Source organism: Bubalus bubalis, chromosome 1 (genome assembly GCF_019923935.1).
Source record: "Bubalus bubalis isolate 160015118507 breed Murrah chromosome 1, NDDB_SH_1, whole genome shotgun sequence".
Lineage (NCBI taxonomy): Eukaryota > Metazoa > Chordata > Mammalia > Artiodactyla > Bovidae > Bubalus > Bubalus bubalis.
In genome coordinates this window covers 134,881,459-134,906,297 of record NC_059157.1, presented here as the reverse complement: position 1 = coordinate 134,906,297, position 24,839 = coordinate 134,881,459, and the positions used below count along the sequence as shown (strand labels likewise).

The 24,839-nt window shown below is 42.0% G+C and overlaps 1 long non-coding RNA gene across 1 annotated transcript; it reads left to right on the top strand.

Moving 5' to 3' along the window:
• The first annotated feature begins 234 nt into the window (after positions 1-234).
• Positions 235-1,837, top strand: LOC123334027. Its single transcript, XR_006551760.1, has 2 exons — positions 235-1,279; positions 1,376-1,837. It is a non-coding gene; the product is annotated as an uncharacterized LOC123334027 (long non-coding RNA).
• The last annotated feature ends 23,002 nt before the right edge of the window (positions 1,838-24,839 follow it).

Below are 24,839 nucleotides of genomic sequence, written 5' to 3'. Positions count from 1 at the left end.
TGCTAAGTCACTTCAGTCGTGTCCGACTCTGTGCAACCCCATAGACGGCACCCCCCCAGGCTCCCCCGTCCCTGGGGTTCTCCAGGCAAGAACACTGGAATGGGTTGCCATTTCCTTCTCCAATGCATGAAAGTGAAAAGTGAAAGGCAAGTTGCTCAGTCATGTCCAACCCTCAGCGACCCCATGGACCGCAGCTTTCCAGGCTCCTCCGTCCATGGGAGTTTCCAGGCAAGAGTACTGGAATGGGGTGCCATTGCCTTCTCCATGTGAGTATATATAGTAATATGTAATCTGAAAAAGGTAAATTCTGAAAAACAATTATGTTCATGCATGCTGTTGCTTATCACTTCCAATAAATATGTAATGAAAGTACAGAAAATACCCCCTCCCTGAAGTCTTCAGTGACATTATGCATGCATCGTGCGCATGAGCAAATGTGTTCAGTAACCTTTTAAAATCTCACGTAACCTGACTGTGCTTTGCAAACACCCAGGGCCCCTTCAGAAAGAGTCACTTGTAAACAAGTTTCAGAATTGTGAAAAGGATTTCAAAGGTTTTCTTTTCTCCTTTACCAAAGAAAGCCATGTGAGAGGAGGAGGAGCAGGCGGGGGTGGGGAGTGTCAGAGATAAGAGCTGCTGCTGCTGCTGCTAAAACCCCACACCCAGTGGCTGGTTAGTGATTCAGTGTAGAGAGCAATTGAGAGAGAAGCTCAGCTGGTGCCTTGAAAAAAAAAATAGAGTGCAAGTCTGTTCTCAGCAAGTAATAGCCTCCATCATTTTAACCTGGGCCAAGTGGGTGGAACTGCCCCTCCCCCCTAGCCCCCGCAGTCCTCTGGCTGCCCTTGACTTTCATTCATTCTGATTTTACCAGCACAGAACAAAGACAGGGCACTGGGAGGCGAGGTGGGAACTGCCCCAGGCCGCACTCTAGGCCCAGATCTGAATGGGAAGTGGGCTATTAGTCCCAGAAATTGCTCTCTGGGTTTTCCTTGGCCTGTATGGTTCTTTTTTGTACTTATATACTTTTTTCTTTTTCTTTTTTTTAATAACTTGGTTTTGAATTGACCAGCAGACCTGTCTGTTTGCTCAGCTTGATCTAAATTGGCTTTTGGTTCAAACTTCAGGTGGTTTTTCAGTTTGACTCCGCTCCTCTCTCTCCAGGAAGACAAGTTCGCCCATATTTAGCATCTTTGCTGACAGAGAACCAGCAGGCTTGCTGTTTGAATCTACATCTGAATGTACCATTTGGCCAAAAAAAAAAAAAAGATCACTCTTTTAGGTTCGTGGAATTTGGTTGCTTTATTTTTGGCCACAGTGCTTCTCTGTCATGTTGTTTTACATTTCTCTGGAATTCTGTCTTTTGTGGCTCTTTCAGCAAATTTTCTCTGCATTGCCAGCTTTTATGAACAAATGGGAGACAGCTTGAGTTCTGCAAAGAGTGTTCATCCATCACAGTACTGGAACCTGAAGCACCTGTGGGGGCTGCCCCACACAGAGATACTCTCTCTGGAGGACTGCGTCTTGAAAACAGAATTATCACTTACTCTCCTAAATCAGTCAATCCTGCACCTGTAGCAGTGTGTCAATGGTGAACCTGTGTATGCTCCTAATAAATTAATAATCATTACCACTCAGATGCAGTATCACATATTAAAAGGGGTAGTTCAAAACAATCCACAGAATGTTAAGGATAAAAGCCAGTAACTCTCCTTCCCATAAGATAATTTCAAGGAACATTTTTCTGTAAACTTAATTTTGGGATTCTATATTTGATTTCATGTTGATAAATTTGGGAGAACAGAGGTTCACAAAAATTGTGCTTTAGAGAATTGCCCGAGTAATTGTGGTTAGGTATTGATCTAGGTTAGAAGTTGTAACTGAAACCCCGTGGCGCGAGCGGATGGACAGAGAGAGGCAGTGTAAAGAGTGACTGCTGCTAAAGAGAAAGCACAGCTTGACAGGAAAATGGCCCGAACAGATTTTATTCAGCAACTATTGCAGTAGGGGTAAAGAGACCTCAATATAGAACTGGGCTCAGTTCTAAAGACATCATGGACAAGGCAGGATTTATAGCCAAGGAGCAGGGTGGGGTCAGTGGGTGGAAAATTACTGAGAGCAAGCCTGGGATGGGGAAGATGTTGGTTAAACAGACCTGACAGGATTCTTGAAGGCAGGCCAGGGCGATCAGGTATCACTCAGGGAATGAAGAATTTGATCAGATAGAGAGGGTGATCAGATATGAGGATGAGGGATTCTCTAAATTGACTTAAGCAAGGCTCTTGCTAAAGCTGATGATTCAGGCATGAGGAGGAGGGACGCCAGGGCTGAGGCCCAGAGGGCTCAGAGGAACCCCATTAAAGTTTCATCAAGGACAGAGTTTTGTCGCTGCAAAGAGGTCTGATTATGGCTTTAACTGGGCTAGATTGCTTTAATATATTGTGGTTAAATTTTTTTTTTTTTCTTTCTTGCTGACCTTTGTATGTGGGTGGGAAAGGAGAAAGTTGGTGTATACAGTCACAGAACTTAGCAGATAAAACCTTTTTCTTTTTTTATTTTAATTGATTTTTTTTTTTTTTTTTTTTTTTTTTTTTTGGGCTGCACTGTGTGGCTTGCAGCAGGATCTGAGTTCCCAAACCAGGGACTGAACATGGGCCATGGTAGGGAAAACGCTGGATTGCCAGGGAGCTCCCTACAATCTTACAACCGCATTTTCTGCAACAGTCTCTCCCCTTTGGTTCCCAGGGCAGGGGAAGAGACTAGAGAGCTGTGCAAAGGCTTTTCATTGACTCACCCAGAAGGGACACGGCCACTTCCTCTCACAACTCATTGGCTAGAACCAGTTACATTACCCCACGATGGCACTCCACTCCAGTACTCTTGCCTGGAAAATCCCATGGACGGAGGAGCCTGGTAGGCTGCAGTCCATGGGGTCGTGAAGAGTCGGACATGACTGAGCGACTTCCCTTTCACTTTTCACTTTCATGCATTGGAGAAGGAAATGACAACCCACTCCAATGTTCTTGCCTGGAGAATCCCAGGGATGGGGGACTGGGCTGCTGTCTATGGGGTCACACAGAGTTGGACACGACTGAAGTGACTTAGTAGCAGTAGCAGTTACATCACCTCACCTAATATTAGACCTGGGAGCTGGGAAGAGTATGTGATAGTGAAAGTCCCTCAGTTGTGTCCAACTGTTTTTGACCCCATGGACTATACAGTCCATGGAATTCTCCAGGCCAGAATACTGGAGTGGGTAGTGTGTGCTGTGGTGAGGATTCATGCCTTTTTAGAGAAGTGGGGGCTTGCTAATTACCAATTGGATCCAAAAAGTCGACCCATGGCAATGGGGCCTCCTCCAACTCCACATTTCAATGTGTTAGCTGATACCTCCTCGGGGCTTGTTCCTCTACATCTTCGATCACCTCAGGTAAATTAATACCACCTATTCTTCAGGTCTGGTGGTTCACATGGTAAAGAATCTGCCTGCAATGGAGGAGACCAGGGTTTGATCCCTGGGTCCAGAAGATCCCCTGGAGAAGGAAATGGCAACCCACTCTAGTATTCTTGACCGAAGAGTCTCATGGATAGAGGAGCCTAGTGGGCCAAAATCCATGGGGTTGCAAAGAGTCGTACATGACTGAATGACTAACAGTAACAGCTTTTCCCTTCGCCAGGGGATCTTCCCAACCCAGGGATCAAACCCTGGCCTCCTGCATTGCAGGCGGATTTAGAAGTTCACTTAATGAAGATTGTTGTGTGTTCTATATTTACACTTACACATGTATGTTATACATGCCTTCTGTTGCCTTTAGGAGCAAGGTCAAAAGAAATATTGCAAATATGGAGCACAAGAACAGGAAAAGGCTTAATTCTTAGATGTGTCTTGTTGTAGTTTTAATTCAGAGCAATTATTAGAACATATTTAAAACATCAAGCAAAATAGTTATATGGACTTTCCTTACCCCAGGCACAAAAGCTTTCAAATAATGGATGTGGATATTTCCTATTTCCAGGAATGTCCTTTGAACTTTTGTTCCGAGAACATCTTGAAAGGGAGCAATTTAGGGATATTCTTTTCAGAGTGCCCACTTTGCCAGGAAGTGCTCTAGGAAGGGATCATGAACTGTATCTGGGAGGTGCATTAGTTTAGCAGTAGTGGTTAAGGGCTTCCCAGGCGGCTCAGTGGTAAAGAACACGCCTGCCGGTGCAGGAGACGTGGGTTCTATCCCTGGGTCCAGAAGATCCCCTGGAGAAGGAAAGGGCAACCCACTGGAGTATTCTTTTCTGGGAAAGCCCATGGGCAGAGAGCCTGGTGGTCTACAGTCCATGGGGCTGCAAAAGAGTGGGACAGGACTGAACGACTAAACAGCAACAGTGATGCTTCAGGCCACACTGATACATGTAGACACATATATGTATACGTGTGTATGTATATGCGTGTATACAGTTGACCCTTGAACAACATAGAGGTTAGGGGCACCAGCCCTGCATGCAGTAACCCCCTCCCCCGGTATAATTTATAATCAGCCTTTCACATCCCAGTTCCTGCACACCTGCAAATTCAACCAATCCCAGATCATGAAGCACTTAGCACTTAAGTACTGAAAAAAATTCACATATGAGTGGACCCATGCAGTTCTGTGTTGTTCACTGGTCAATGGTATATGTGTGTATGTATCGTAGGCGCGTGTATAAAGTTGTAGGTGGGTTGTGCTTCCTACAGCATGGCACAGCCCAGTGACTCCTGATTTGCCCCAGTTCGTTTACTAATTTTGTTATCTGATGGGACTCCTGGACTTGCTAACCCTGTGGAAATGGGCGACGAAAGCCCCTCCGTGGGGCTCTTGCTCTAAAAGAAACTGGTTGCGTTTTAGTAGTTTCTCAGCAAACAATGAAGAGATTTACTAGTTATTTCAGAGAAATGAGTGAATAAATTGGACATGTGGTGCGAATTATGCTAACTCTGGCAGCACTGGACATTTAAAAGGTCAAAAAAAGTCTCTATTATGGTAAAAGGAAAATTACAATTATGTAAATAGGGAGTTTCACTATATTACTTGTGTTAATCTCTTATCCCCAAAGGAGTAAATGGTTTTAGTGTATGGTATACAACACAGAACCATTAAGTCCGTGAAAGCAGTATTTACTGAGAGAAATAGGAAAGTCTAATTTAATTTAAAACCAATGCATCCTGGGGAGCATCTGGCTTTTCCATATCATGCTTCAGAGCCTGAAGTGGAGCAGACAAGGGTCCCCTGATGCATGTGAAGCAGTGAGGCCCACTCAGAGATGAGCCCTCAAAGACCTACAGGGTAGTATCCATGTTCTGATGCTTTTGGAACGAGGCCATTTTCTCTTGATCCAAAACACACGATTGGGAACAGAAAAAATTTTGATATCCACATGTCAAGTCGGTTAGAATTAACTAGTTTGCTGAGCAGCTGAGCCAGATTTTACAAACTTGAGCTCGTTTGGGGTCCTAGATTCCTTCCTGGCATGCTGATTTTCAAGCTGGTGCCCATTATGCTGCTCATATTAAAATGCTATGAAAGCAAAGCATTTTGTGTTGAGTAGTTGAGCAAACTCTATTATACGGTAATTATACTATCAGTATAGAATCTAATTTTATATGGAGGAGGGGGTTTTAACCAAATGCAAGAGGAAAACTAACGAACAGAATTTTTTCTTTATCACTATGGGATGGTAAAATTACAGAACTGTGCTCACTTGGGAGGCTATTTTTAAACCTATTTCTACTAAATAAAATTAACTCCAATTTTGCTGTATTTTAATAAAACTTAGCCACTGTAAAAATAAATGTAAATTCTAGGAGGTTGCCTCTATTTGATGCTTGTTGACCAGGGAAAAATGCCTCTGTCAGTGACCAATCATAGGTACACTTGCTCCATTACACATACTATTTTAAGCGTCATTGGGATATTAGGCCTCAGGTTACAAGTGAGTAGGACCATCTCAGATGTAATTTCTTGCTACCATTGGTGACTTGGAAGATGTGGAAGGGGGAGGGGAAGACCTTGTTAGCTATGGAATCAACTGAGAAACTCAGGTTACTTATGAATTAATGAGATTGGTTATATCATTTATTGGATTTAATTAAATACTTCTTATTAAATGCCTGCCATGTGCAGGGCATTCCATTAGGGACTGGAGATGAGTAAGAGTAGGGAATATATAATCTACTGTGCATCATTTGTATTTGTTTATTGGTTGCTATATAAGTATTAAGAATTAAAGTAATTACAAAGAAAGGGATTATCCAGTACATGGATTATCCAAGCTCTTTACAGCTCCTTTTCCTCTGACTACTTTACAGCTCACATCTACCTCTTCAGGGAGAAAGATGAAAAAATAAATGAAAACAGAACAGTAAAGCTTGTTTTCTGGGCAGTTGGGAGCAAGAAAATGTACCAGTTAAGAGTTATAAACTTAGTGGTTTTTCTTTGTTGTTTGATGCTATTGACAGATAAGTAATGTACGTATGTATTCATTTGTTATACACATGATATATGTCCAAAGATATTCATGTATGCAAACATATGGATATTAAGAATATACAGTACACATCCTGCACATGCTTAGGGCTGTGTGATGCATAACGTCTGTTCTGTTACAGCTAATGCAAGAGAAAAAGCAAATCTAGTAATCAGATTTCAGTCTGCATTTCCACAGTAAAGGGCTGTTATTTGTTTGAAGCTCTACACTTGGATGCAGAGTCAACAACATGAATTTATGGTCCTGGAAATGTGTGGCTTGCACAATAAAACATACTTATGGAAAGCAGATTTTCATTTATTTAATAAGTATTAATGGGCTTCCCAGTTATTCAGTGCTAAAGAATCTGCCTGCCAATGCAGGGGATGCTGGAGACACAGGTTCCATCTCTGGGTCGGGAAGATCCCCTGGAGGAGGAAATGGCAACACTTTCCAGTATTCTCGCTTGGATAAATCCATGGACAGAGGAGCCTGGTGGGCTACAGTCCATGGGGTTACATGAAATCAGACACAGTTGAGCATCTGAGCATGCACAATGCACAATGCATTAATATACATTGGGAAACTTAGCCAAAAAATCTTTATAATAAAATAAAATTGAAAACTAGATGGACTCATACACTACATTGTCCTTTTCTGACACACATCAGTGGTGGCAAGTCTTCTGCCAAAAAATAATGCCATTTTTTTTAGTGGCATCATCAATACTGGATTTTACTTTTTTTTCCCCTCAAACTTGAAACTCTACTTCCAGCAGGAATTTTGGCCCCCCAGTTGGCCAGAATCTCAGAGAAGGGGCTACCCCTGGGGAGAGGGTCAGGCCAAAAGGGGAGGTTGCTATTTCCTACCCTTTTCTTTTACATCAAATGGCCTCCTCCCCTCATGAGGAAACTTGATAAGTCTTGTAGTCCAGAGCTCTTCCCTTCAAAATTTGATCCTCTTATCTTAAGCCAGGGGTTTCCAATCTTTTGAGATATGAATGATGCACTTTTCAGCCTAAAAATGTTCATGAATTCCTAAATGATAGCAGATTTCAGATTTATATCATCCTTTCAAGCCATGATCCTAGAGAAAGAACTCCCTCCTCCCCATACTCAGGAAAGTTATGGGAAAGATTCTTATTAATTTGGGTCATATACCCATTCATTCCTTAAAAGTCAGATTCAGCTCTCTGGGCAGAATCAGCCCAAACTGAACCACATAGAATGGGGCTCAGACAAAAAAAAAAGCAATTCTTTTAACCAGAATAAAGGAGATGTGATGATGAGCTGGCAAAAAAGTGTATGTTTACCCACATTCACAAAAGTGCTTTGAAAAATGATGTAACAATATACAAATGCATAGCATTGATTTCCTTCTTTTGTTCTGCTATAGATTTAAAATAATGCTTAAAAATCAAGCAATTATGTTCAATGTAGCACACATGTTAACATCTACTTTCAGTTCAGTTCAGTTCAGTCGCTCAGTTGTGTCCAACTCTTTGCGACCCCATGAATCGCAGCACGCCAGGCCTCCCTGTCCATCACCATCTCCCGGAGTTCACTCAAATTCACGTCCATCGAGTCGGTGATGCCATCCAGCTATCTCATCCTCTGTCGTCCCCTTCTCCTCCTGCCCCCAATCCCTCCCAGCATCAGAGTCTTTTCCAATGAGTCAACTCTTCCCATGAGGTAGCCAAAGTACTGGAGTTTCAGCTTTAGCATCATTCCTTCCAAAGAACACCCAGGACTGATCTCCTTTAGAATGGACTGGTTGGATCTCCTTGCAGTCCAAGGGACTCTCAAGAGTCTTCTCCAACACCACAGTTCAAAAGCATCAATTCTTCAGCGCTCAGCTTTCTTCACAGTCCAACTCTCACATCCATACATGACTACTGGAAAAACCATAGCTTTGACTAGATGGACCTTTGTTGGCAAAGTAATGTCTCTGCTTTTGAATATGCTATCTAGGTTGGTCATAACTTTCCTTCCAAGGAGTAAGCGTCTTTTAATTTCATGGCTGCAGTCACCATCTGCAGTAATTTTGGAGCCCAGAAAAATAAAGTCTGACACTGTTTCCACTGTTTCCCCATCTATTTGCCATGAAGTGATGGGACCAGATGCCATGATCTTCGTTTTCTGAACGTTGAGCTGTAAGCCAACTTTTTCACTCTCCTCTTTCACTTTCATCAAGAGGCTTTTGAGTTCCTCTTCACTTTCTGCCATAAGGGTGGTGTCATCTGCATATCTGAGGTTATTGATATTTCTCCCAGCATTCTTGATTCCAGCTTGTGCTTCTTCCAGGCCAGCATTTCTCATGATGTACTCTGCATATAAGTTAAATAAGCAGGGTGACAATATACAGCCTTGATGTACTCCTTTTCCTATTTGGAACCAGTCTGTTGTTCTATGTCCAGTTCTAACTGTTGCTTCCTGACCTGCATATAGGTTTCTCAAGAGGCAGGTCAGGTGGTCTGGTATTCCCATCTCTTTAAGAATTTCCCACAGTTGATTGTGATCCACACAGTCAAAGGCTTCGGCATAGTCAATAAAGCAGAAATAGATGTTTCTCTGGAACTCTCTTGCTTTTTCCATGATCCAGCAGATGTTGGCAATTTGATCTCTGGTTCCTCTGCCTTTTCGAAAACCAGCTTGAACATCAGGAAGTTCACGGTTCACATATTGCTGAAGCCTGGCTTGGAGAATTTTGAGCATTACTTTACTAGCGTGTGAGATGAGTACAATTGTGCGGTAGTTTGAGCATTCTTTGGCATTGCCTTTCTTTGGGATTGGAATGAAAACTGACCTTTTCCAGTCCTATGGCCACTGCTGAGTTTTCCAAATTTTCTGGCATATTGAGTGCAGCACTTCCACAGCATCATCTTTCAGGATTTGAAATAGCTCAACTGGAATTCCATCACCTCCACTAGCTTTGTTCGTAGTGATGCTTTCTAAGGCTCACTTGACTTCACATTCCAGGATGTCTGGCTCTAGGTGAGTGATCACACCATTGTGATTATCTTGGTCATGAAGATCTTTTTTGTACAGTTCTTCTGTGTATTCTTGCCACCTCTTCTTAATATCTTTTGCTTCTGTTAGGTCCATACGATTTCTGTCCTTTATTGAGCCCATCTTAACTGTTTTTAATGCACTAGGTCAGATGCCAACTAGCTTTTAAGAAGAAAAGTCCCAGTACATTTCTCTTTGATTTCCTATCAATCTTGATTTGTCCAGAATGTTCCAAAATTGCCTCTGACCAAGGAGAGTCAGTCCTCGATATCCTTAGGTATTCTTTCTTGCTTTTTCTCTTATTACCATATAGTGTTATTATGGAGGACTGGTCCCGCACAAACCAGTGATATTTGTCTCTTCCTTGTATTAAATCTGCTGCCTCACCCTTGCCAGAGCTTCAGTGGGTTGTCTCGGACTCCAGAGTTCCAGCTCACATGCACAAATACTACTTATCAATGCTTAGGCCAGGAAGGAATGATTTCCAATTTCAGTTTAATGCCGTGCAGGAGCTGGGGTTTCCTATGGGGTTTTTGGCCAACAGGGTAGATTATAATACCATAGCCTCTGTTTCTGGTAAGTTCTCCTTTGGGAATCTTGGGGTCCTACCTTGATACTAGACCTTGAGCATGCCCTGCAATCTTTGTCCAGTAGTGTCTATACCTTTGAGTTTTGGTAGGAACCTGAGTAATTTTCTCTCAGAAGGCATTTTTAAAGTGAATTGATTTATCTTATCATATACTCAAGAGAGGAATTGCTTTTCCTTCTCAGGTCTTTGGGAAGGGGACATTTTTTTCTCAGGGCAAGGGGATACTTTTTAACTTTAATTTTTGTAGAACAGCCAGGCTACTCTTACAAGAACAACAACATTTTCCCTAAGGAGAGTTTCTCTTTTGAGATGGTGGAAGACTGGCATAATTCTTTAAAAAAAATCTCCCTCTCTGGGCATCCTCTTAACACAAAGGTAAACCTGGATTTCTGCCTCCAGGTTGCACCCCCTGACGTGTTCCCCATGTTTATGAATGAATGGTACCTATGCCTACCAAGATGACCAAGGCAAAAGCTGGAAGTCAGATCTGAACCTTCTTTCTTTTCAACTTCCTAACTTCATTCAAGCCATTAGCAAGTGTTGTCATTTCTTCTTCCCATTATCAACTGATTCCATTTCCTTCCATCCCCATTCACACAAACTTAATCTCTCCTCTGGATTGCTACGACAGGTCCTTCTGACCTAGTGTCCATAGTGCAGCTGGGCTTTCAGTTCAGTTCAGTTTAGTCGCTCAGTCATGTCTGACTCTTTGTGACTCCATGGACTTTAGCACAGCAGGCTTCCCTGTCCATCACCAACTCCTGGAGCTTGCTCAAACTCATGTCCATCAAGTCAGTGATGCCATCCAACCATCTCATCCTCTGTCGTCCCCTTCTCCTGCTTTCAATCTTTCCCGGCATCAGGTGGCCAAAGTATTGGAGCTTCAGCTTCAGCATCAGTGCTTCCAATGAATATTCAGGGTGGATTTCCTTTAGGATTGAGTGGTTTGATCTCCTTGCAGTCCAAGGGACTCTCAAGAGTCTTCTCCAACACCACAGTTCAAAAGCATCAATTCTTCCACTCTCAGTCTTCTCTATGGTCCAACTCTCACATCCATACATGACTACTGGAAAAAAAACATAGCTTTGACGAGACAGACCTTTGTTGGCAAAGTAATGTCTCTGCTTTTAAATATGTTATCTAGGTTTGCCATAGCTTTCACTGAAGTGCAAATGTGGTCATGTGATTTCCTTACATCCAACTTACAGGTGGCTTCTCATTTTCTTCAGGCAGGATTCCAGAAATAGTGCAGCGTCTTTCTCATCTCTCTCACCTGTCTCTCACTATTTCCTTTATCACAATCATTGTTCTGCTTATACCAAGTCCTCACTTTTATATAGGGCCCTGGACTGACTTCTGGACCCATTGCTTGTGCAGTTCTATTCTCTGGAAATGTCACTCCTCAGATCCCCTTCCTTCACGTTATATATATTTCTACCTAGGTTCAGATTTCTGACATCCCTCAGCTGGGCTGAAATGCCCCTACCATGGATCCTCTGTGTTCTCTACCACAACACCCTGTTCATCATTACTCTTCAAATTGCCTTTCCTGCCAACAAGACAGTGAGCTGCATGAAGACACCAGCTATGTCTGCTCCCGCACTGTCGTGCTCCCAGAGGTTAGAACCCGCCTGGTACATAATGGACACCCATTACATATTTACTGTAGCACATACATTAGTATGTCTTGGAAGGCAGCATGGTCCAGGGGAGAGAGTTTTCACTGACAGTCTGGAGGTGTAAATTCTGTGATTTTTTTTCACTCCCTGTATGACGTGTGTGTAAGATGCTATATTAATTTTCCTCCTGGAGGAGGGTCACTCCCTGTTGGGATAGAATCGGTCCTTAGTCAGGGATGCCTGGCTGAGAGCTGAGCTCTGGAGGTAGCGCTCAGCAGCTCATTTTGATTCGCTCTCACATTTTCTACCTGTGGCTCTAACTATGAAGGGAAAATGTGAATGCTGTTGCATGCCCCTCAAAATATGAAAGAAAAAAAAAAAGTATCTGAAGGCCCCTGAGTGAGATGACTGATTAGGCTAACTCTGAATTTCCAGTACACGAGAATTGAAATAATAGTCCCAGAGGTAAAATTATACAACAGGAATAATGTTGCAAGCTGATAACACTAACTTTCTGACCTAAGGATGGTCTCTTTTCCTTCTGGAAACCATATTTCCACCAATAACATTCAGAAAGCTGCTTATCTGGGCTGGAGTTCATGTGATTAGGTTAGAAATGGGCCAGGCTGGCAGTGGCTATTTGTACTGATTTCTCCTTTTTAAAAAAATGCATTTAGAAAATGGTTCAGTTCCTGTACAGCAAAATACCTATCTATTTTTTTTACAGTGCATTATTAAAATGGCAAATCATAAACTATTGACCTTAAGAGAAATTCAGTGAATCATTAAAATGCTTCTGCTCACAAGCCCAGTTCTGACTAATTCCTCACACTTGGCATTATTAGATATATTAAGACTTTAGTCACCCTTACCAACCACCTAAATATTGCACACCCTGGCAGCCTTTTGCTAAATGTAAGCCTCTGAATCAGGGCGATAGGATTTTCTTTTGGCATCAAATGTATTATTTATCTGTTTATTTTCTGGGATAGAGGGCATGGAACCCAAATGCCTGGTTTCTCCGCAGCCTGTGTGCTGGAGCATGTGCATTTGCAGAGAGCCACTCCAGTGTTCTTGCCTAGAGAATCCCACGGACAGAGGAGCCTGGCAGGCTACAGGGTTGCAGAGTTGGACACGACTGAGCAACTGAGCACTCCCGTCTGGAGAATGACTGGTGGGCCTCTGACATGGGGAAAGTGAATAATAGAAGGGTTGATGGAGCCAAGACTGCCACTCTCAGACTTGTATCATTTTGGGGTGGGATGTGAAGATAAATGCTTAGACAATGTTTTATTTTACTTTTTGGATGGTGGTGATTTTAAAACTTCAGTCACTTGAATTAGAAAATGATTATCTCTCACTTTAACAATTCAAATACTGCAGATATATCTAAGGTAACAAAAGTCTTCTTGGGCTTCCCTGGTGGCTCAGTGGTAAAGAATCTGATTGCCAATGCAGAAGACAGAAGTTTGATCCATGGTCTGGGAAGATCCCACATGCCATGGAGCAACTAAACCCATATTCCACAACTATGGAACCTGGGAGCTGCAGCTACTGAGCCCAGGTGCCACAGTTCTGAAGCACATATACCCGAGAGCCCGTGCTCTGCACCAAGAGAAGCCACCACAATGAGAAGATCGTGCATCGCATGAAGAGTAGCCCCTGTTCACCACAACCAGAGAAAAGCTTGTGCAGCAAAGAAGACCCAGTGCAATCAAAAATAAATAGAGTCACTGAAGATTTTTTTAAAATGTCTTCTAAGTTGCCTCCTTTCCCACTCATATTCCATCATATACTCTTCTAAGTTTTATTTTGTAATTATTGGCACATATATGGCATCTTTGTTTTCTTTCTATTTAAAAATATTTATATAAGAGGCTCATACTAAACATTCTGTAACTTGCTTTATTTGTTTATTTAGCCACTTACCTCTCTATCTGCTCATTAGCTTAATATGTCTTGGATTTCTGCCGTATTCTCTTTTCTGAACTCCATTATGGGACTTCTGCTCTGTGCCATGAATCTGGCTTTTGTGGACCCTACTGTGTTCCATGTTCACTACTTCAATTTGTGCTCTCATTTTCTCTCTCCAACTGGATTTAAAGACAAAGATGGCATCATCTTTCTCTCAGTGCTTACCACTTAGTAACTGATCATTTAGAGCTGTTTTTAACCAACTCTTAGAGCTGAATTTCAGTTTAATTTAAACAGGTTCCTTTTTGTAGGCATACGCTTTGAAGTCATGCGTTTTGTATTCTCTGGCCATGAACCAATTACCACACCTACTTGTAGAGCTAAATATTTGTGCAACCAAAGTGAAGCAGATAATTATGCAATTACTCAGATAAGTCACAGGAAGACACGAGTCTGCCTGAATGACTCAGGTGATCCTGGCTACTGTATCGTATATTAAAGGAAGCAAATTCTTTCCTTTATTAAGATGTTTCAAAGTATGGGGATGAACCCTCTTGGGGGTGGAGTGAATTTTGTGGGTGAGCAAGAATTCTTTGTTAAAGGCTTTCCAGGTAATTGTGAAAGTCACCTTCTCTATTTGAAGATTATTGTCACAGAAAGTGATTATGAAGGCTGGCACCATGCTGGTGGTTGGGAAGGCAGTTGTGAGTAAAAAACACATAAGGTGTCTGTCCTCATATGGCTTACAGTCTGTATGAGTTTCCTAGAGTTGCTGTAACAAAGTACTACAAACTGGGTAGCTTAAAACAACAGATGTCTTTTTATTTTTTTAAATTAAGGCAGAGTATGATAGAGTTACAATATTATATTAATTTCAGGTGTATGACATGGTAATTCAATATTTTTATAGATTCCATTCCATGCAAAATTATTATAAAATATTGGCTGTATTTCCTGTGCCATACATTACATCACTGTAACTTACTTATTTTATACCTAGTAGTTTGTACCTGTTAATATTCTTCACCTATTTTGGCTCTCTTCCGTCATTCTCTGAACCACTAATTTGTTCTCTGTATCTATAAGTTTATTTCTGTTTTGTTATATTTGTTCATTTAAACAACAGAAATTTATCCTCTCACATTCCTGGAGGTGAAAAATGCCAAAACCAAACTGTCACAGGGGCCATGCTCCCTCTAAAGCGTCTAGGGCAGGACATATACTTGTCTGTCTTCATGTCTGGAAGCCCCAGATGTTCCTTGGCTTCTGGTAGCATAACACCAATCTGTCTCCATCTTCACATGAACATCTCTGTCTTTGCATCTCTGTCTTCACTGGTGCTCTCTCTGTGTCCTGTGAGCAAAATTCTCTCTAATAAGGACACTGGTTGTATTGGATTAAGGCTAACTCTAGTGACCTCATCTTAACTTACTTAAATTTGCAAAGTCCCAGACACAAATAAGATCACATTTGCAGGTGTTGAGTGGGTAGAACTTCAATTTATTTATTTATTTATTTATTTTGAGGGGACACAATGCAACTCATAACAGAGTCTAAGGTTTTACTCCAGTGGGGCAGACAGACATTTATTCAAATCGTCAGAGAGACAGATAGAGTATAACCAAGAAGACTTACAGAGGAGAGTGACAGGGTGCTCCAGCATCTCATACAATGAGGATTAGACCTGGTCTGGTTTCTGGGGCAAGTAGGCTTGGGCTGAGTAAGTATTAACTAGGGGCACAGGGGAAGGCAGAGCAATCAGCATATGTAGCAATACCCTAAGAGAAGGATGTAAACACCAAAGAAACTAATGGGATTGGAATGGAGAGAGCAAAGGGCTGAGATGAGGATGATCAGTGCTCAAGAGGTGAGCCATTATCAGACCATGCAGGGCCTGGAGATCAATGCTGGGCATCTGTATCCTCATCCTAAGGCAGGCAAGAAGCTGGTGAAGGGTTTAAGCTATGCTGGAGGTTGGGAGGCAATGATGCCTGAAGGGTGACCTCATCCGATTTGCATGTCATAACTTACATCTGTAAAGAGGGAAGATTTTGGGAAAAAAAAAAAAAAACTTGACGGATGAAGCAAAATAGAAATTGGGGGTCAATTGGACATGAAGAGAACCTAGTTAAGGTTGGTGTGAAGGTTCCTGACCTGAGAAAGATGGTGAGGGAGGGAGCCCTGGAAGATGACCCCACTGGGGAAGGAAGATTATGAAAGGAGCTTCTTTTGAAGTGACATTAAGACATCCAACAAGAGACAGTAAGCAGGCCCTGGATATACAGGGCCTTGTTTCAGGCAGCTAACAATTTGTTCAGTAACTGAAATTTTGTACAGCCCTGAACAAATATATTGGCTGGAAGTCTGGTTTATCCTTCTCAAGCCAACGGAAGGATTCTGAGCCTCAAGGCTTCCAAAACAGATTTTAAAAACACAAGACAGATCATTCCCTTCTAGCTATAATAAGTGTAATTCTGGCAGCTACCATTGGACAATGTTTGGGAGAGTCTGCTAAGGGGTAAAAAGAACCAATGAGTGGAATGTTGTAGACATGGCTAACTCAGGGGATGGAAAGTGAAAGTGAAAGTTGCTTAGTAATGTCCAACTCTTCGAGACCCCATGGACTGTAGCCAGTCGAGAATACTGGAATGGGTTGCCATTCCCTTTTCCAGGGGATCTTCCTGACCCAGCAATCAAACCCAGGTTGCCTGCATTGTAACCACCAGGGAAATCTGAGCCACCAGGGAAATGGACCACAATTCAACAATTTTTAATTTTTCCATGAAATATATTACTAAAAATAACAGGGTGAGTAATTAGTGATCCCTAGTTACTGTTTTTTGTTTGTTTTTGTTTTGTATCACAGATCAAGATTAAAACACTTCTGGAAAAGGCAAGTGAAAGACCACTTCCTTTAACCTTACAAACATCTTCTCAACATAACATAGCTTTAGTTTTCTTTCTGCCTCTTGAAAACATCTGCTATCTCTCACCTATAAAATTTCTCAGCATTTTCCCTCAGCCCGGGAGGCCCTTGTAATTTGAGTATTAAAAACATTTGTTGCCCTTTTTCTTGCTGCTTAAATTCATCTAGGCTCATGGGCCAATGTCTTCCTTACTCAGCTATTGTGCTCAGGATCTCGCTAATTAGCTAGCTCTCTCCTGCAAGAGAGCTCATTGCTTTTTCTTGGGGCTGATGTCACTCCCCGAGCTAGGAAGCTCCACACTGTCTTTTATTTCTAGAGTCTCTTTCTTGCACCCCACCTTGCTTTGATTATTCAGACTTTTCCTAAGACTGAAAGAGAAAAGCTGATAATGTATTTCTTTCTCTAAAAGCTGTCTCTAATCCTGAGATAATTTCTTTCCAACTGGGAGAAAAGTTACCTTAGCAACTAAGCAACTAATTGACTCAATTAACTTTTCCCCTCCTCCTTTATCAATATTCAATTAACATTAAATCGCTTCTTTGCTATGCTCTGTAGTTTAATAACCTTCTAAGCAAATAGCTGAAGTGGACCATGGACTGCAAGTAGCTGTATGAAGAATGTCTCAGAGGGGATGAAATGTTTTGGAAGGAGAGTTGTGGCAAACCTAGACAGCTTATTAAAAAGCAGAGACATCACTTTGCCCACAAAGGTCCATATAGTCAAAGCTATGGTTTTTTTAAGTAGTCATGTGTGAATATGAGAGTTGAATCATAAAAAAGGCTGAGTGCTGAAGAATTGATGCTTTTGAACTGTGGTACTCTTGAGAGGACTCTTGAGAGGACTCTTGAGAGTTCGTTGGACTGCAAGGAGATCCAACCAATTAATCCTAAAGGAAATCCACCCTAAATATTCATTCTAAGGACTGATGCTCCAATAGTTTGGCCACTGGATGTGAAGAGCTGACTCATTGGAAAAGACCCTGATGCTGGGAAAGATTGAAGGCAAAAGGAGAAGGGGGTGGCAGAGGATGAGATGATTAGATAGCATCACTGATTCAATGGACATGAATTTGAGCAAACTCCAGGAGATAGTGAAGGACATAGGAGCCTGGTGTGCTGTAGTCCATGGGGTCACAGTCAGCTATGACTTAGTGACCAAGCAACAGCAAAAGACTCAGAACCTGAAGCCATCTTCTTCATTCCCCACCTTCTCTTGGTGTTATTTTAAGACTCCTGGATGCAATTTAGATGAAGCTGTTGGGAATGGAGGGGAAAGGGACAAAACTCTGAAGTGACCAAGATTAATTTTCTAGCAGTCAGTAAAATGGGCCTCAGGGCCAGAAACAGGTCCTGTGTTTTGCCTATAAGGAAAAACAGAGTTACATGTTTTGAATTTTGAGTTTATGGACAAGAGATTCATATTATTGTCAAAAGTAATAGAGGGCAATGAAGGAACACCTACCAAATTAAACAAAACCAACAACAACAACTGTAAAGCCAAGAAATAAAAAGTGGGACTTTCCCTAAAAGATCAAAGGAGAATTGAGCTGGATACTAGCCTTATTCCTATAAGCTGGTTTGGAAATCCATATACTTTTCTCACCTTCTCCAAACGCAGAAACAAGTTGCTCAATTGAAAATTCTCAGTGCTACATCCATGACTGCATTTGCTTCTTTAACCTCATTATCACCTGCCCCAGACAGTTTCTCTAGCCTGAACATAGGCATATACTTCTTATGTACATTATCCTTTCTGGGAATGAATGGGGGTAAGAATAAATGCATTTATTCTATTCTGTTAAATTAATCATTTAAGCAAAATGAATGAATAGATACATAAAAATTGGAAAATCATCTCAGTAACCCTTGTTGGGTGATTGCTGCTGCTGCTGCTGCTAAGTCGCTTCAGTCGTGTCCGACTCTGTGCGACCCCAGAGGCGGCAGCCCACCAGGCTCCCCCATCCCTGGGATTCTGCAGGCAAGAATACTGGAGCGGGTTGCCATTTCCTTCTCCAATGCATGAAAGTTGAAAGTGAAGTCACTCAGTTGTGTCCGACTCTTCTCGACCCCATGGACTATAGTCCACCAGGCTCTTCCATCCATGGGATTTGCCAGGCAAGAGTACTGGAGTGGGGTGCTATTGCCTTCTCCGACAAGAGTGCATAGGTAGGTTTAAAGATCCTTCAGTCATGTCTGACTCTTTGCGACCCCATAGACTGTAGCACGCTAGGCTCCTCTGTCCATGGAATTCTCCAGGCAAGAATACTGGAGTGGGTTGCCATTTCCTTCTGTCATATTCCGTGTACTCTGATGATCTCATTAGGAACACACTAGGAAGTAGATGCTATTGCCCTCATCTTACAAATGAAGGAATCTAGGCTTGAAAATGTATGTACCTCAGTTAACGCTACACACTGAGTCACTAAAGTTCTGGGATTTGGATCCAGATCAGTTGAATGCTAAAGATATTTATTCAGTTACTGTCTATGCTGTCTGCATGATCAGGGAAGAGAAATTATTTCCCTAATTAAGCACATGCCTTCCAATGCCATGTCCAGGGACTCTCTGACCTTGGCAAATGATCAAATGAAGCTCATGCATACAGAGGTACAAGTCACATGTGTGTAAAAGAACCTGATCCTACATAAACTTCCAATAGTGAGATTCATCTTTCTGTCCATTGTATGAAATAGCTGTGAATATACTGTTTGTTTATGAGCAGCAAACCTGGGACTCAGAACTGCTGGATTTAGCAAATAAAATGACAAGATGAGCATTTAAATTTCAGATAAACAACAAAAAATGCTTAGTGTATGTATATTCTTTGCAATATTTGGGATATACTTATATTTTTAAAAAATCATTATTTATCTGAAATTCAAATTTTACTGGGTGTCCTACATTTTATCAGGCACTACAGGGACTAGATTCAGTCACTCCAAAGCATGTGCTTCCTTCTTCACTGTCTTGCCTAATAATGAGCCCTACTACTCTGGTGAAGAGCAGAAAAAACATATCACATACACAGCTCTCCCAAATACACCTGTGATCCAGAGCAATTCCCTGGAGGACAGCAATGTGGGGGGTCTTGCCTTGGACTGGTCTTTCCTAGCACCTCCTCTCTCCCACTTGGAGCTCCCTGGTTGGAGAGTCGCATGTTGCCAACAATGCTTGTTTCTCCTCCTATTTCTCTCTCATCTGTATTTCTCTTCCTAACCCTAAACACGCGCATTACTGCCTTTGCATTTGGTACCTGACTATGCATAAGGCTGGGGTCAGTATTTAGAACCGGAAAGACTCATGGATATTGTTTCACAGTGAGGAAACTGAGGGCCTCATACATACATACACATGCATTGTTTATTAAAAGTTGCACAGCTAGAAAGAGGCAGGACTGCTGTGGGAACTGATGGTCAGCCAGGAATTTTTCTGCTTTGGGTGACTCTGCTTTACCACATTGTGGGACAAGTTCTACTTCTCTGCTTATATCCCCTTCTCTGATGGTGATGATGATAACTATTACGACAATAATTGATCTCTTCAGTCCTAAGGATTTTATACATTTTTTTTCATCTAATAGTTCGTATAACGGGTAAGTTAAATGCTGTGAGTTGCTAAGTTTGATCCACTAGATTTTCATGCTGCTAACTCTCATTTTTACTTTCCCCAAGAATACCTCAAGAACAACAGAGCCCATCTTGAAATAAGTTACAGTAATTTGCAGAGCGTTTGAGAAGTATGTATTTGTGCTTGCTAAGCCTGACAACTCTTTCAGCTTCTTGTTTCCAAGGAGTGGGTCAATACTGCAGTTGGAGAGGCAGCCTATCTAACTCTGGTACTGAGCCGACATGCACAGTCCTCAGAGGCTCCCTAGATTTCCCTCCTTTCATTTTCTGTTTACACCAGCATGCTTTGCAACTTGTGTGTATTTATTTTATTGCTTTGAAAGGTTGAAGATATTTGAGTGTGTATTGTTTTTAAGGAAGAATATAATACAAACACTCAGAAGAATTTCTTTTATGTTACACATTTGCAAATAATTTTGTTTGATATGATTAATTTATAGAATGTGGCTTCCCTTGTGGCTCAGACAGTAAAGAATCTGCCTGTAATGCAGGAGACCCAGGTTCGATCCCTGGGTCTTGAAGATCCCCTGGGGAAGGGAATGGCAACCCACTCCAATATTCTTACCTGGAGAAATCCATGGACAGAGAAGCCTGGCCACAGTCCATGGGGTCATAAAGAGTCAGACATAATTGAGTGACTAATACTTCCTTAATCACATGATTAATTTGGAAAGAACTTACAGTTTATTGGACCACATGGGAATATAATGGTTACTACCATTTATTGAGCATCTGCTGATCACTGAAAAAGCAAGAGAGTTCCAGAAAAACATCTATTTCTGCTTTACTGACTATGCCAAAGCCTTTGACTGTGTGGATCACAATCAATTGGGGAAAATTCTTCAAGAGATGGGAATACCAGACCACCTGACCTGCCTCTTGAGAAACCTATATGCAGGTCAGGAAGCAACAGTTAGAACTGGACATGGAACAACAGACTGGTTCCAAATGGGAAAAGGAATACGTCAAGGCTGTATATTGTCACCCTGCTTTATTAACTTCTATACAGAGTACATCATGAGAAACGCTGGGCTGGAAGAAGCACAAGCTGGAATCAAGATTGCCAGGAGAAATATCAATAACCTCAGATATGCAGATGACACCACCCTTAAGGCAGAAAGTGAAGAGGAACTAAAAAGCCTCTTGATGAAAGTGAAAGAGGAGAGTGAAAAAGTTGGTTTACAGCTCAACGTTCAGAAAACTAAGATCATGACATCTGGGGTCATCACTTCATGGGAAATAGATGGGGAAACAGTGGAAACAGTGTCAGACTTTATTTTTCTGGGCTCCAAAATCACTGCAGATGGTGATTGCAGCCATGAAATGAAAAGATGCTTACTCCTTGGAAGGAAAGTTATGACCAACCTAGATAGCATATTCAAAAGCAGAGACATTACTTTGCCAACAAAGGTCCATCTAGTCAAGGCTAAGGCTTTTCCTGTGGTCATGTATGGATGTGAGAGTTGGACTGTGAAGAAAGCTGAGCGCCGAAGAATTGATGATTTTGAACTGTGGTGTTGGAGAAGACTCTTGAGAGTCCCTTGGACTGCAAGGAGATCCAACAGTCCATCCTAAAGGAGATCAGTCCTGGGTGTTCACTGGAAGGAATGATGCTAAAGCTGAAACTCCAGTACTTTGGCCACCTCATGTGAAGAATTGACTCATTGGAAAAGACCTTGATGCTAGGAGGGATTGGGGGCAGGAGGAGAAGGGGATAACAGAGGATGAGATGGCTGGATGGCATCACTGACTCGATGGACATGAGTTTGAGTGAACTCCGGGAGCTGGTGATGGACAGGGAGGCCTGGCGTGCTGCGATTCATGGGGTTGCAAAGAGTAGGACACAACTGAGTGACTGAACTGAACTGAACTATGGGCTAGACACCATGTAAGATGTGTTACCTAGTCTACTTCTAGTTTCCAACAACTGCAGAAATGTAGCTGTTTTTGTCCCAGTTTCACAACATAGAAAATGTGAGTCTCTGAAGGGTTAAGGAATTTCCCCATGAGCATATAGGAAGTGGAAAGGTTGAGTATTCGACTTGGAGCAGTCCAACTTGAAAGTCAGTATGCTTTCCAAATACTGTTTAAAAAGAAGTTGTGTAGTTTATATTTGTGGAAATACTTTCTCTCCTCTTAGACTTTAACAATATCCATCAGCATGTTAGAGATTCTAAAATTCCTGCAACAAAGAAGTCTATTTGACTTTTTAAAATTTATTTATGTATTTATTTTTGGCTGTGCTGGGTCTTTGTTGCTGAGTGGGCTTTTTGCTAGCTGTGGTGAGTGGGGCCTACTCTTTAGTTGCAGTGTACGGGCTTCTCATTAAGGTGGCTTCTCTTACTGTACAGCATGGCTCTAGAGCATGTGGGCTTCAGTGGTTGTGGCATTTGGGCTCTGTAGTTGCGGCCCTGGGCTCTAGTGCACAGGCTCAGTAGTTGTGATGCATGGGCTTAGTTGTTTAGTGGAATCCTCCTGGACCAGGGAGCAAACCCATGTCTCCTGCATTGGCAGGTAGATTCTTTACCACTGAGTCACCATGGAAGTCCTATTTGACTTTTTTGAAGCTCAGAGTTTGCATATAGAACTTATTTGATGAAAGAAGTTTTTTTTTTTTTTTTTTAAAGGGTACATCTATTAACACTGTAGGGACCAAGTATGGAGTTACTTTACCCCTCCCATGGTAGGGGCCATGGGTATATCCAGGATTACAGAGGACTTAACACACTGCCATTGGAGGCTCAGTTAATGACTTTAAGAGGAACAACTGCAATTTAGAAAAGAAAATTAAGGAGCAGGAAGAACATGGTAATATTTTGAAATATCTGAAATGCTGTCATGTGAAAGACTGCTGCTGCTGTTGCTAAGTCCCTTCAGTCATGTCTGACTCTGTGTGACCCCATAGACGGCAGCCCACCAGGCTCCCCCGTCCCTGGGATTCTCCAGGCAAGAACACAGGAGTGGGTTGCCATTTCCTTCTCCAATGCATGAAAGTGAAAAGTGAAAGTGAAGTCGCTCAGTCGTGTCCCACTCTTCGAGACCCCATGGACTGCAGCCCACCAGGCTCCTCCGTCCATGGGATTTTCCAGGCAAGAGTGCTAGATTGCATCAAAAAAGTCCATGCATGCATGCATGCTTAGTTGCTTCAGTCATGTCTGACTCTCTGTGACTCCATGTAGCTGGGGAGGCTCCTCTGTCCATGGGATTCTCCAGGAAGAATACTGAAGTGGCTTGCCATTCCTGGAGTGGGTTGCACTCCAGTAGTGGAGTGAGTTGCCCTCCTCCAGGGGATCTTCCCCACCCAGGGATAAAACCCATGTCTCCTGCATCTCCTGCATTGCAGGTGGATTCTTTACTGCTAATCCACTGGGGAAGCCCTCCAAGGTCTATAAGGGGTAGAAATAGAACCAGTGCTTAGATGACACAGGGAAGTAGATTTTGGTTTTACTTAGGAACTTCCTAACAGAACTGCCAAAAAATGAACTAGACCCATTATTGGAAGTAAAGGACTGTAGATGCCATGGCTACTTGGTGAAAATATTTGAGTGCTTGAACTAGATAACCTTTAAGAGTTTTGCCATCTATGATTCTGTTTGTATTTAAACTGGTTAATCTCATTCAAAATATATCAATTTAATGATGAGCAGTTGATCCACTAGTTTATATTTGTCTCTATAAATATAAAATTAGCCAATTGTATCATTCGTTTGTTCAGTCACTGTTGTATCCGAATCTTTGCGACCCCATAGACTGTAGCACTTGAAGCTTCACTGTACTTCACCATCTCCTGGAGTTTGCTTAAACTATGTCCACTGAGTCATGTTGCTATCCAACCATCTCATCCTCTGTCGCCCCCTTCTCCTCCTGCCCTCAGTCTTTCCCAGCATCAGGGTCTTTTCCAGTGAGTTGGCTCTTCATGTCAGGTGCCCAAAGTATTGGCCAATTGTATAATAAACAACAAATTATATGCCCAATTTAAAAAAAAAACAAAAAACTAATTTCTGACTGTGCATACTGCAGGATATTGATATCAAAGTCCACATTTTTCCAGAGAGGATATTCTTTCTTAGTATGTGTTTCACTTTACAGGCATTGGCTACTGACCTAATCAGGGTCTATGGGATTAGGAGCAGTGCTGATGAGGTAAGGGGAGTGATTTTCTGTGGTGTTGGTGTGTCAAGGGGGGTGCTTTTGCTCTGGGTGGATAATAACAAATTTCTGAGAGGTTAGGTCTAGGTTAACAGGTAAAGTTTCAAATCTTTTTGTTTTACTTAAGTAAACTCACATTAAATATATTAAAAGTATTTATAATTACATATGCTACCCAAACTCTCAGAGAGGAAATTGTGAAAACATTAATAACTCTGTAGTCCCCAGAAATGTAAACACCCATCTTGACCAAAAACATTAGAACACCTTCAGGGTGTAGAGGATTTGGGAGTTTTGTTGCTATTTATGGGACACAATGATATGATGATGTACTTGATTCCATTAGATAAGCTACAAACAATTTCAAGGTCAGGAAGTATGACTGTCTTATGTGAAAGTCACTCAGTCGTGTCCGACTCTGCGACTGCATGAAATATATGGTCAATTGAATTCTCCAGGCCAGAATACTGGAGTGGGGTAGCTGTTGGATCTTCTCAACCCAGGGATTGAACCCAG